This window comes from Pinus tabuliformis, chromosome Q (assembly GCF_031772625.1).
Source record: "Pinus tabuliformis cultivar Carrire ecotype Pingquan chromosome Q, CPIR1, whole genome shotgun sequence".
NCBI classification, from domain to species: domain Eukaryota; kingdom Viridiplantae; phylum Streptophyta; class Pinopsida; order Pinales; family Pinaceae; genus Pinus; species Pinus tabuliformis.
The window spans coordinates 1,328,349,060-1,328,361,123 of record NC_142296.1 but is presented as its reverse complement, the minus strand read 5'-3'; the positions used below and the strand labels follow the sequence as shown (position 1 = coordinate 1,328,361,123).

The 12,064-nt window shown below is 31.5% G+C and overlaps 1 pseudogene; it reads left to right on the top strand.

Moving 5' to 3' along the window:
• The first annotated feature begins 9,488 nt into the window (after nt 1-9,488).
• On the top strand, nt 9,489-11,586 carry LOC149224745 (putative CoA ligase CCL13 pseudogene; annotated as a pseudogene).
• The last annotated feature ends 478 nt before the right edge of the window (nt 11,587-12,064 follow it).

The window sequence follows — 12,064 nt, the reverse complement described above, 5'->3', positions numbered from 1 at the left end:
GTGATAGATGTTTCTGAAATTGATTATAAAAATTACCAATATATTTTTAATTTTTAGATGTAGTTATCTCATCCTTTGGGATGTCACATAAATCTAAGAGTAAGAGGAATTGGACATAGAATTCTCATCCTTTATATAATACTAACCAACTAAAATATCCTAAAAATAAAATGACATTTGTATATTCATCATTTCTTGGGATTTCATTCTAGAAAAATCCAAATGGGGCTCTGTTTTTTTATGGGCATTTTAGGAGGTGCCCATGATATTATATACTCATCATTTCTTGGGATTCACACCATCTATTTTGAAATTCAGAGTTATGATGTCGGGTTCACCATCCATACTAGCTATTTTGGAAAATATTGCTTGCTAATCACATTTTCTTTTAACAAACAAATTGTTATAAATATAGGTGGAATTTAATGTTTCGTAAAGTATGCATAGAAGGTTTGTTACATCAAAACTTTATATTTATATTTTCAAATATATTTAAATTTATAAAAAATATTTTTAATAATTAATTATTTTTTATTAATTTGAATTTATATATTATTATATATTTTTAATGAATTTTAATAATATATTTTTATAAAGTAATAATAATTTAATTTTGAAGTTATGGATTAATATAATATTATGAAACTTTTTAATTGTAATATAGTAAATTTTTTGTGTGTATTAATTCACTTGTTTAATGTATGAAGATGTACAAATTTTGCTAATTACAAGTTTAGATTTTTTGTTTTGTTAGTGTTTTAAAATTTATACCATTTAAGAATTTAAGTCATCACATGGTATTTATGTGACCTTGGTAGTCTGGAATGCATGTCTTAAAAAACCTAAGTAAGGCACATTAAGTTATATGGAATGTTGAAGTGTTTGTTTCACCGTCAGCGATGTCATGTCATTATCATCCAACAATAGAGAACCTTCTATTATCTCCCCCGAACTATATACACTTGAACAACCAACCACCCAATATAATACTATGTTATCATCTATCTAAATCAACATTTTTTAGCATATAATCTTAGCAATCAAACTAAATCAAACTTTTAATGATAAATTTGTTATATCAAACACAAATAATCTCAGACCTATAACTTATAAGTTCTATGGTCAAAATTGAGATTCTTATTTATTACAAAACTTTGATAACCACTTACATAATTAATTAGCTATACAATGGGCCACATAAAGCCATCGAAGCAAAACCTTTGGCTAAGCACAATTTCTATTCAGATGGGGCACTTGCAGCAGAGCCAAATGGTTGAACCAGTTGGCTTAGTTGTGATAACGATTTGATCGACAAAAACATATTTATCTTATCTATCCAACCAAGGTAGGAATTTCAAATATGAAACACCCGTCAAATTTGACAGTTTCTACAACTCAAATGCCTATTTTAATCATTTTATAAAAAATGTTAATCTTGATTAGAAAATTACCATGTAACCAATAATTTGTCCATCAAACTCCATTCATGCTCTCTACTCTTATATAATAGTAAACTTTGGTATTGATACACATATGCTTATAACTTTACAAGGAAAATCCTTGTTATAAGGGGTTGTGGGGTCTTTAATGCCTTTTCATTTTATAATGGTGTAAAGTGTAAAAGGTCAATTAAATATGGAAGAAGACTAACTTTCTTGAAAATGGTACGATTTGGAGTTTTCTTTGTGACATTTAACGATATCTTGGAGTCATGGAAACTAACGTCCCCATATATGGTACGTTTTGGAATTATCATAACTTTGTATTTTCAATCAACATTGTTACCAATGGAGAGCTTAATTAATATATGACGTGCAATAACATTAATATTGACAATGGGTTGAGGACATGTGCATTAAATAGGTTAATAGAGGGGTGTGTTATAATATGTTAATAGAGGGGCATTGTTAATTGAGTATATTCCAGGTGGTTAGGAGGGTTTAATGATAACTTCCCTACTTAGGTTCAACTTTCATTGACATGATTATGTATGGTTATCCTAAAACATGTGGATTAGCCAGAAAAATGTTGTAATATGTACCTATTCCTTGAATTAAGGAGGGAGAGGGAAATCTACATTAAAAAAAATGTTAACAGAGGCATGTGATACCATGATGTACATTGAGTTGGATAAATGTTTATATATTTGAATGTGATATAATGAAATTGTAAAATTATTTTTACAATTAATACGTATAAAGTATCATAATATATATGAAGTATTATGAGGTATAGATTAGTAAGTTTGTGTGGGGTTTAGCTTAGTTTCAGGTTCAAATCTTATGAGGAGTTGAGGCTGTGAGCCAATTGTGCGATTACATTGCCCCAAAAAGTGTCTAGGCTTGACCAAATTTGATAAATCATTCTTTTATCAAACATGTGGACCTTTGAATTCAATTCAGACAAAGGTGTGTGGCCCATGTTCAAATGTATGTAATGGAGATATATTTAGATGTATTAAAAAAGATAATAGAATTTAAAGCAAAATAGAATAATGTTAAATTAAATTCTACTAAAATTATTAGTAAGATACATTGTTTATTAATTAAATTTGAGAATAATTGCATAAATTCATCTTAATGTGTCTTACACTTAATTACTTAATACATCAATTGATTAATTTAAGAGGAATAACGTAGTAAAATATTCTTGAAATCACGTTTAATAAAAATAATGTAAAACATTAAATATAATGAAAATAATTCAATTAAATATAATCATCTTAAAAAACATGCTTTAAGTCTTTCTCTTTTTTCAAATAATTTAACAATAGGTAAATAACATAAAGTGTTTGAGCTTTTTGAAGATAAATCAACATGCTTTGTGTTATTTAAAGTAGGTGGAGAGTCTACTCAAAATATTGAATATTTAATAAATAAACATATGGTTTATCTCTATAATGTTCAAGTACATTAGAAATAGTTGTAAAATCCTACATTCTCAAATAACATAAGGTGAAATAAAAATTACATAAAAAACTTATTTCTTTTCAAAATTAAATATAAAAAAAAAAAAATAAAAATTAATAAGCTCTATTTTTTTTAATTATATGAAGATTAATATATTGAAATCATTAAGTACTAATGGAATGAAATAGCATAAAATTTCAAAATAGTAAAAGGCCTTGTCTACCAAGGCCACAATTTCACTTCAAGAGTGAAATTCTTGTTGGAATTAGGTGAAAAATATTTCAAGAAATCTAATCATGATGGTGTTTTGAATAGTTTTTTTGATGTGCAAATGGATTCAACGCCATCAAAAACTAGAGCAGCACCCAAAATCCTGAAGCTTAACTGTTATAACTTAGATTTCCAAAAATATCTAATAAATTTTTTTAATATCATATTACAATTTCCATTATTTTTTGAATGAAATTATAATTTTGTTAAACTACAGCTATAGTAAAATAATCGATAAATAATTTGATATTGATTTTTTATTTATAATTATATATCCAAATTATATTAATTCATTGCAAGTGAACACTTCATTCATAATGAGAACACCCCACTACCAAAATAAATTCAGAATATTATTGAAAAAGTGAAATAGATGTGAGAATTATACTAAATATAAAAAGAGGAGAAGGTAATAAAGACGGGAAGGACGGACATTGATAGGGAAAGAAGATAATAAAACAAAGGTTTTAAGTAACAATAAAGGTGGTGGGAATTAACCACGTAAGAAACTTAGAAAAGGGAAAGGTGGTTCAGATTGTTAAAGTTTTAATAAGATAATACAGAGTGGGAGGGAAGGAATGGAAAAAGAACGCGAGAAGACGAGGAAATATAAGATCAGAGATAGTTTTTAAATAATATTATAATAAAAGATGTAATAAAAGAAGATGGGAATTAGAAATGTTAGAAGAAATATAGAGAAAAGAAAATAAGGAAAGGTGGTCAAAATAAATATGATTTTGATAAGAAGATAGAAGAGGAAAGGCCTATAAAAGAATTTTTTGTTTGTATTTTGTGGTTTTCAAAAATATTATATATAATCTTATATATAAGATTAGTTCAATTTGTAATTACATTCACAATTAATATTATTAAGTTTTTTTTTATTATGAATGGTTTTTTTAGTAAATCTAGAAGAGTAATGAGTTTTGGAAAAAAAATGTAATTTAATCAATGCATATATGGTGCTGGGAGTACTTAGAATGTTCAATGCATTGATATTGATCACCAAAATTGTAATGTTGGTGATAATACAACTCAATAATATAAGATTTCAAGGTTAGAAAAAGATTAATAGATAATTAAATACTTCTTCTTTTTTTCTGAAGGTGGCAAAACCTATCAAACTCAGGTGTCAAACCAACAGTGAGGACAGCCATCTCTGGCTGCTATCCGCGAATGTCGGTTTGACTCATCACTGTTATCAAGGAAAACCACGCCACCTGTAATAACCCGCTGGTGGTCCGTAAGGGAGCAGGCTTTCACTCCTGCCAGATGCCTCTAGGTCTTGGGCCGTTAACCTGTTTCCTTACGTCCGAGGAAGACGAGCTCTTAGCCAAGCAGAAGCAGTTTTACGGCATACTCCAAGCCGATAGATAATTAAATACTTATTTTCACTCAACTTAATATTTATCTTTTCTTTTTTATTTATAAAATTTTAATAATTTAATAAACAAGAAACGTCCATAAAATTTGAAACACATTCTTTGCATAACAAGCACACCCAACTTAATAGGCAAGCAATAAAAGATAAATGATGACCACAAATAACTTTGTTAAAATATTTTATCTTTCAAAAATTAATTATAGAGAAGTTATGTTTTTAGTATTCTTTCGATTTATTAGCAAACACCTAAAATTTGACAAAGATTTTTCATGAATCAATTATATTGTTAAATTATTGAGCATTTATATTTGGGATGAGCATAATTTAATTATTTAATTATTTAATTTTTTTTTTTATAAAAATCTGCTAATATTTTTATCCTTATAATTTAGTGATAAAAAATTTCACAAATATATTTTTAAATATATAAATAAATATACTGCTTTAAAAAATTTATTTTAAACCATTGAAATTCTATATTGAAATTCTACATAAAATACATATTATACCTATCCGAATTTAAGATTTTCAAACATGGTATTGCTTGAAAATATTATTTATTATTTGATAATGAGGATGAGCATCCTTACCGAAAAGGCGAACCCCGGATATTCGTAAACAAACGGCGCGGAGTGCAGATATTCGAGGACCACACACTCAGCTGTCTCGCAATCATCCGAATGTCCCTTTCAATTTCTCTTCAATGTAAATGTAAATATATTTTTCATTTCAAACAATAATTGAAGGGAATAATTAGCTTTCTCATATATTCCTTTACTGTGTACTCGTTTCAATCCAAATGTGCCCTCCAATATTTTGATTGCATCGATAACATGTCTATTTCAATGTGTAAGATGAAAGTCAACAATTGGTAATTTAATTTAATTGGTTGCGGAGATGTATATGTGAGAAGAAAGAAAGAAATTATTTTAATGTTTTTTATTATGTGTTAAATTTATATGGATGATATTTTTTAATATAGCTCAGATGTTAAATGTGGTTAAAGTAAAAAAAAATTATGTGTAAGTTTTGGATAATTTGGGTGGAATTTATATTCTAATGATGATGATGATGGTTAACATCCATTGAGACCAAACTTTGGTCTATAGGACCTAAAGAAACAAATTATTTAGTTTGATTTAAGATTTTATTCCTATCTTCAAAAAGCTTGAAGAGAAGCCTCCTGAGCTCATTATAATTTTGACATCGTAAAAGGCTAGGAAGGTCAGTATAGATTATGAAACTGAGATCTAACGTGGTTGTACGCGGGGCACTCTAAGAGGAAGTGGTTTTCATCCTCGATGTTCCCATTCTCACAGAGATGGCAGATCCTTTCCATCCAAGGTGTTTTAGGAACTGCCCAACGACCTGTTTCATTATGGAGCTCATGAGAGTTCATTCTAATCTTCACTATATTAATTATTAATTTTCTTCTTTGAGCTAGTTAAAACAGAGAGATACTTTTGATCTTCTAGGGTAGGGTTGATGACCTTCTATTGATGGTTATATAGTTGAAAGTTGATCCCTAGTTTTGTTTACTTGGGTTAATAATGGTAAGAAGTGAGAAGTGTTATATAGTTTAGTAAAATAGAGTTGTTGTCATGTATATATGAATGTGGAAAATGTTTGTATAATTTTATTCAAAATAATAATTTTAAAAAATTAAGTTAAATTAATTTTAGATACATGTCTTTCTTAATCACATCATTAGCATTTGGTTGACTTTTCGAACCAACTAATTTGGTTCAGTTGGTTCCAAAGGTTCGAAACATCAACAATCCTAATGATGTGATTAATCCGAAAGACATTTATCTACAATATGGATCACAAAAGTTTCAAATCTAAATTAATTTTAACTTTAAATCTATTATGTGTTGAGAGAGATTAAAATCTTAGAATTATAAACTTTTTTAAAAATATAAAATTAAAAAAAAAATAGCATATACATCAAAAGTTTTATTTTTTCTTAACACTCAAAAAATTTGAAATTAAGATAAATTTACGATAATCATACATATTAAAAATAAAATATACTTTAAATTGTTTTATGATATTGAAAAGTATGATCCAAATTCCACACCAACTAGTGGTGAAATGCAAATGAATCAAATTTATTAATTCATATTCAAATATTCATCCACAAACAACAATGTAGAATTATCCACAATTTCAGGAAATAATCTACTTATTCTCATTGTTTATCAAAATACATAAAGTATGATGTACAACTTTGCACTCTTAAGCCTTTTGACAATAAAGCTCATGGTCAACCGATTGCTTGACTACTCAATTTCTAATATAACTTCGTAATCATTTCTAGTATTATTTATCATCATATGTATTTTTATAGTTAAGTCTTTAATTGGGTTCATAACTTGTTTTTCTCTCAAAATATTCAACTTTTTAATAAATAATTATTCAAATATATTTTTATTTTTTTCGCTTATTTTAACTTACTGCTCTTTTTTCTTCATTAAGAATATATTTTTGCCTCAACGTTCTATCTACTACATACTTTCAAATCTACTACATACTTTCAAAACATGGCTTATTAGGCTCTTCATACACATTTTCTATCACACTTTGTACACCATCTTTGCTATTTGAACCATAAATTATATCCTTTTTTCTCTATTATATTTTTTCATCATGCTCTTGTCTTCTCATACATTCTTCTATTTTTTTTAAAGATACTCTTACATTACTATCTATTCCATTTTTTTTGCATTTTTATTCATATTTTCTTTATTTTCCTATTCCATTTTATTCATACATTTTTTGTAATAAAAAAATTGAAATAGAACAATAATGTGTATGTAAACTTACACGTATTTTCACATTATTTTAAACCAATTGCTTAATCTTATTATTTAAAGATACTCTTACATCATTCTATTCATTCAATTTTTTTTATTACACCTTCTTTTCCTCCATTCTTACTCGTATACTTTACTTATCCTATATCATTTTATCCATTCAAGGTAGAATAATGACTCATATTTTACATATCCTATATCATTTTATCCATTCAATTTTATTAGTCCCTGCCTCTGGCATAGCAAGGACTATAGCATTCGATACGGCATTGACTCGCTATTAATTTTCGTGTTGACTGTCAATTTGTATGGGTTAATTACTGTTTAACCAAAGTTTATGTTGGGCTTATGCTAGGCACTTTCTCTGCAAGAAAATTTTAACCAAAGTTTTCAGTTTACCCTCTTATTGCCCGCATCACTTGGCCCGATGTTATTTTAGTGCGCGCAACTTAATTTATCCTAAGTTTTCTCAAAACAAAGTTATTCTGGTGCCTGTTCTCCATGCCCTGCATGCTGCAAGTGCCAGATGTTTGATGTCTGTGCAGAGGCGTCCACGTTTGTCCAGAAATCCTTCCTCTGGAGGAGAGGAGCAAGGGAGAGAGTGAGTTTCAGTTTCGAGCTAGTTTGAGGAGCAGAGCAGAGAGTGTCCTGCCGGGATGAAAATTCATTGAAATGATCTCAGAACCGAAGAGGGCGCTTGTTTGTCCAACCACTTGAGGCAATCTGCTTCGTATTCAACGGGCGAGGATGATATGAGCGGCCCGACTGGATAAATTTGGGGCATTCGCCTAGCATCAGTGGGATCAACCTTTCCATCCCTCAGTGCTTTGATCTGTTCACCCTCCAGTTCCTCGAAGGTGTTTATCAAAATCCCTGTGGCTTCCGGCAGGCGCGAGGAATGCTTCACGAACCAGTGAAAGGCCAGTTGCATAGCTTCTCGCAACCTGAAGCAGTTTATGAGGGCCGAGGCCTCTGGAGCACTGTAGAGGGTCCCAGAAGCTTCCCTGTGAGGTAGGCAAGATCCTCTGTGAATCCTGCATCATCCGCATCGATTTAGCGTATTTCAAAATAAACAATAAATTCAATTACTGATGTAAAATGTGAAAGATATCTCATATTTCAAAATGAAAAACAAATTCAGTTACTAAAGCAGTAAGCTGCGGTAAGATGCGGTCAGTTCTATTCACTTCAGAGCCGGGAAAGACAAGATAAGAACAAGAAAAGAGCTGAGTCGAGCCAGTTGCATTGCTTCCCGCAGAGCCAAGCTGAGCCAGTTGCATAGCTTCCCACAACCTGAAGCAGTTTATGAGGGCCAGACCAGCTTCTAATGCACTGCGAATTTCTCTGGTTAATCTCTACATGGAGGTAGAATTCTAAAATTTATTTGAGCAAGCTCAAGGAAGTCTAAGGGTTTTGCCCAATTCTGAATCAACCCAGATACTTGAAAAAAAAAATCAAAGTTCTAGATCATTCAAGAAGATTCAGGGGAGTTTGTTACATAATTAGACCATATTAGTAGTTTGAGCGTGTAAACACAGTTGCAGCACTTAATCCCTCTTACCACTAAATTGATAAATAGAAAAGCCAAATTTATGGGCTTGCATGCTACATCACAGATGGTTTGGCCAGATAGTTAACTATAAATACAAAACCACTTATCAATAGCAGAAGCCATGACCTGGAGACAAGGATTTCTTAGCATGTCAATAATGAAATGAACAAAACAGTCATTTGCCTTGATTTAAAGAGGAAATAATTTACAGAATATGCACTTACTAGTAATCGTGCCATCCCACCAAAGTGGCTCATATAAGTATATATAGCCGCCTACTCCTATAGGACATTTCCATGTGCAATTGGAGCCATAATTGAGGTTAGAAACAGAACACTTAAACCACTTCTTTACTATATGGCTAATAATTTTGAATGCTTGAATGTCCATGAACTTAATATTTCTTCAAATTGGTACCCAATGTTTCCGCAACAACATGACATCATTGTTGAGGTTAGGGTATATGGCTCTTATCTTTAGTTTCCTCACTAAAACCTGGTAGTAATGGATCTTATTTTTAGTTTCCTCACTAAAACCTACTAGTACAGGAACCAACAATGGAGGAAGAGAAGCCTTGCACAGGAACCAACAGCAGAGCAAGAGAAGCCTTACACAGGAAGGCATTGATGACTTTGCCTATGATGCATTTAGTGACAGTGGACTCTTTTGCCATCAGCAGTGACGAGGTTGGTTATGCATCCGAAGTGAGTTCTTGCCAATTCAAGTAGGTTGATAACTTCATTGTTCATATATATATGGATATCTTTATTGAATACAAGAGAAAACCAATGTAGCTGATAGGGATTTAGGGATTTCAATGTATCTAGGTCTAATAAAATTATTAGTATATTAATCAGATATCTATTATTTTCTACAGAAACGAAAATCTCATTTACAACCATTATTCAGAAATGGGAATAGCTTCAACATGTTCACAGCCACTGCCATGTCCTGCATCGCTGCAAGGTAGTCGATTTCTTTGTCTCTCCTGCTCCCACCTTTTCACAGACCCATATCTAGCCACAGCCGCTCCAACCACAGGTGCTCTAGCCTTTTTCACAGACCCAAACCATAGGTGCTCTAGCCTTTTCACAGACCCATATATAGCCACAACTACTACATTGATGAAATTAGGATTGTCTGCTTATTTTTTGGTTTGGTTTCAAGAATTAAAATATATTACTAGTTTCAGGCTATGCATATGGCACCTTGCATGGCAAAATGGGGCCACGTAGAATTTTAGACAAACTCAAATAAAAAATGAGGGAGTGTCACTTCTTGTTGATGTGCCAGAGATTTGTTGATGTGCCTGAGACGTGCACCAGTCTTTTTCCAGTACAAAATCAATCCAGGCCCAAAAGCTATATGATGCACTCCATGGGAATGAATGACTGGCCTGGGTTAGATTCTTGGCTAAGTGGGGGTGGGGCACGTGGGCTACATGCAAGCCTTGCGTGCCTATCCTACAGTTGGATCTACAAAGGTACATGAATCTCGTGACTCGTGGCATTCAGGATGGTGGCCTCTGAAGAGCTTTATGTGGATTACTCTCATGGTGGGCCCACTTTTTCTTCCATCGGCTTTCATTCAATTCTATGGTGAGTTTACTCAAGTCCCTGCAGGCTTTTTCCATACTATAATTCTAAGGATCATTTTTTAGTCTGTCACCGCTTATATTAGACAGATTTCATGAACTCGTGGTAAATTGCAATTAGACACTAGAATTGTGAAAACATGGATTCTTAAAGGAGCATATCATTAAATTTGTCTCTTTGCAAATATTGATGCAGGTGAAATTGCCAGATTTGGTGCTAGGTATGTTTCATCTCTTGATTTTTTAGCGTACAAAATTTCTTCTGAGAGCACAAATAATCTACTTGGAAGAGCTTAAATTTGGAACATTAATTTTACACAGTGGTAGAAAATGATTGGATGAAAAATCCACTGGGATGTTGCAAGCGTCAGCCTATGCTTTACTAATTCAGATATTCTAACATATCTCTATACAACCATCATTGGCATCATGAAATTTAATAGAAAATGTGTTTCTAATTTTAAGCTAAATACTTAGATTAGGTAACCTTGTTCTTGTCTTCAAAAAGAGATATGGTAGAAGCTATGTTATTTTGCCCATGGTAAACTCAGGTCACCTTGTTTATATTCTGGCGATATATTTTTGATCAATTGTCACCTCCTTTCCGATTGCTATCCAGAATGGAGGAACTCGGTTTCCACATAACACACATATATGGCCTCACTGAAACCTATGGTCCCATAACCTCATGTGTTTGGAACACTGAATGGGGTAAGCTTCCATCAGAGGATCAATTCAAGCTGAAGACCCGGCAAGGGGTTCCTCACTTGGTGGTTTCTAAACAAGATGTCAAGAATCCCAGCACAATGGAAAGTGTTCTTCATGACTGTACTACAATTGGTGAATTCATGATCAAGGGAAACATAGTCATGAACGGATACTTTAAAAATGCTAAAGCTACAGCCAAAGCATTTGAAAATGGATGGTTTCACACTGGTGATTTAGGGGTCATTCATTCTGACGACTACATTGAGCTCAAGCATAGATCAAAAGGCATTATAATCTCAGGGGGCAAGAATATTTGCAGCATCGAAGATGAAACTGTGATTTATGCTCATTAAAAATGAAATATCATGATTAAAAACCTTGGTCAGATGTAACATATATATGCAGGTCAAGATGATGTTTTTACAGTGTGTTCAACTTGATGCCATTTATGTCTCCTTTCCTTACACGCAGAGCCCAAGCATTGGCTGTTCAACAAACGCTTCACAAATATTGCAAAAACCCCGGTAGGGACTACCGCTACGACAGTGGCTCCCTTGTTATAAAAGATTAGGGTATAACAATGGTGTGTATGTACACTTATAGATGATATTGTTAATGCACTTTCATATTGTTTTAAACCAGGTAGAACAATGATGTGTATGTACAATTATATACCATTTTATTAATGCGCTTTCATATTATTTTAAACAAATTCTTTTATTTTATTATTTAAATATGTTTTTGTTATGTCATTAGTTAGTGATATATAGTGATAATGTTGTGTTATTATTTTTGTATAGATTACGTAATTTTTCTACTTTTCAAAGTTTA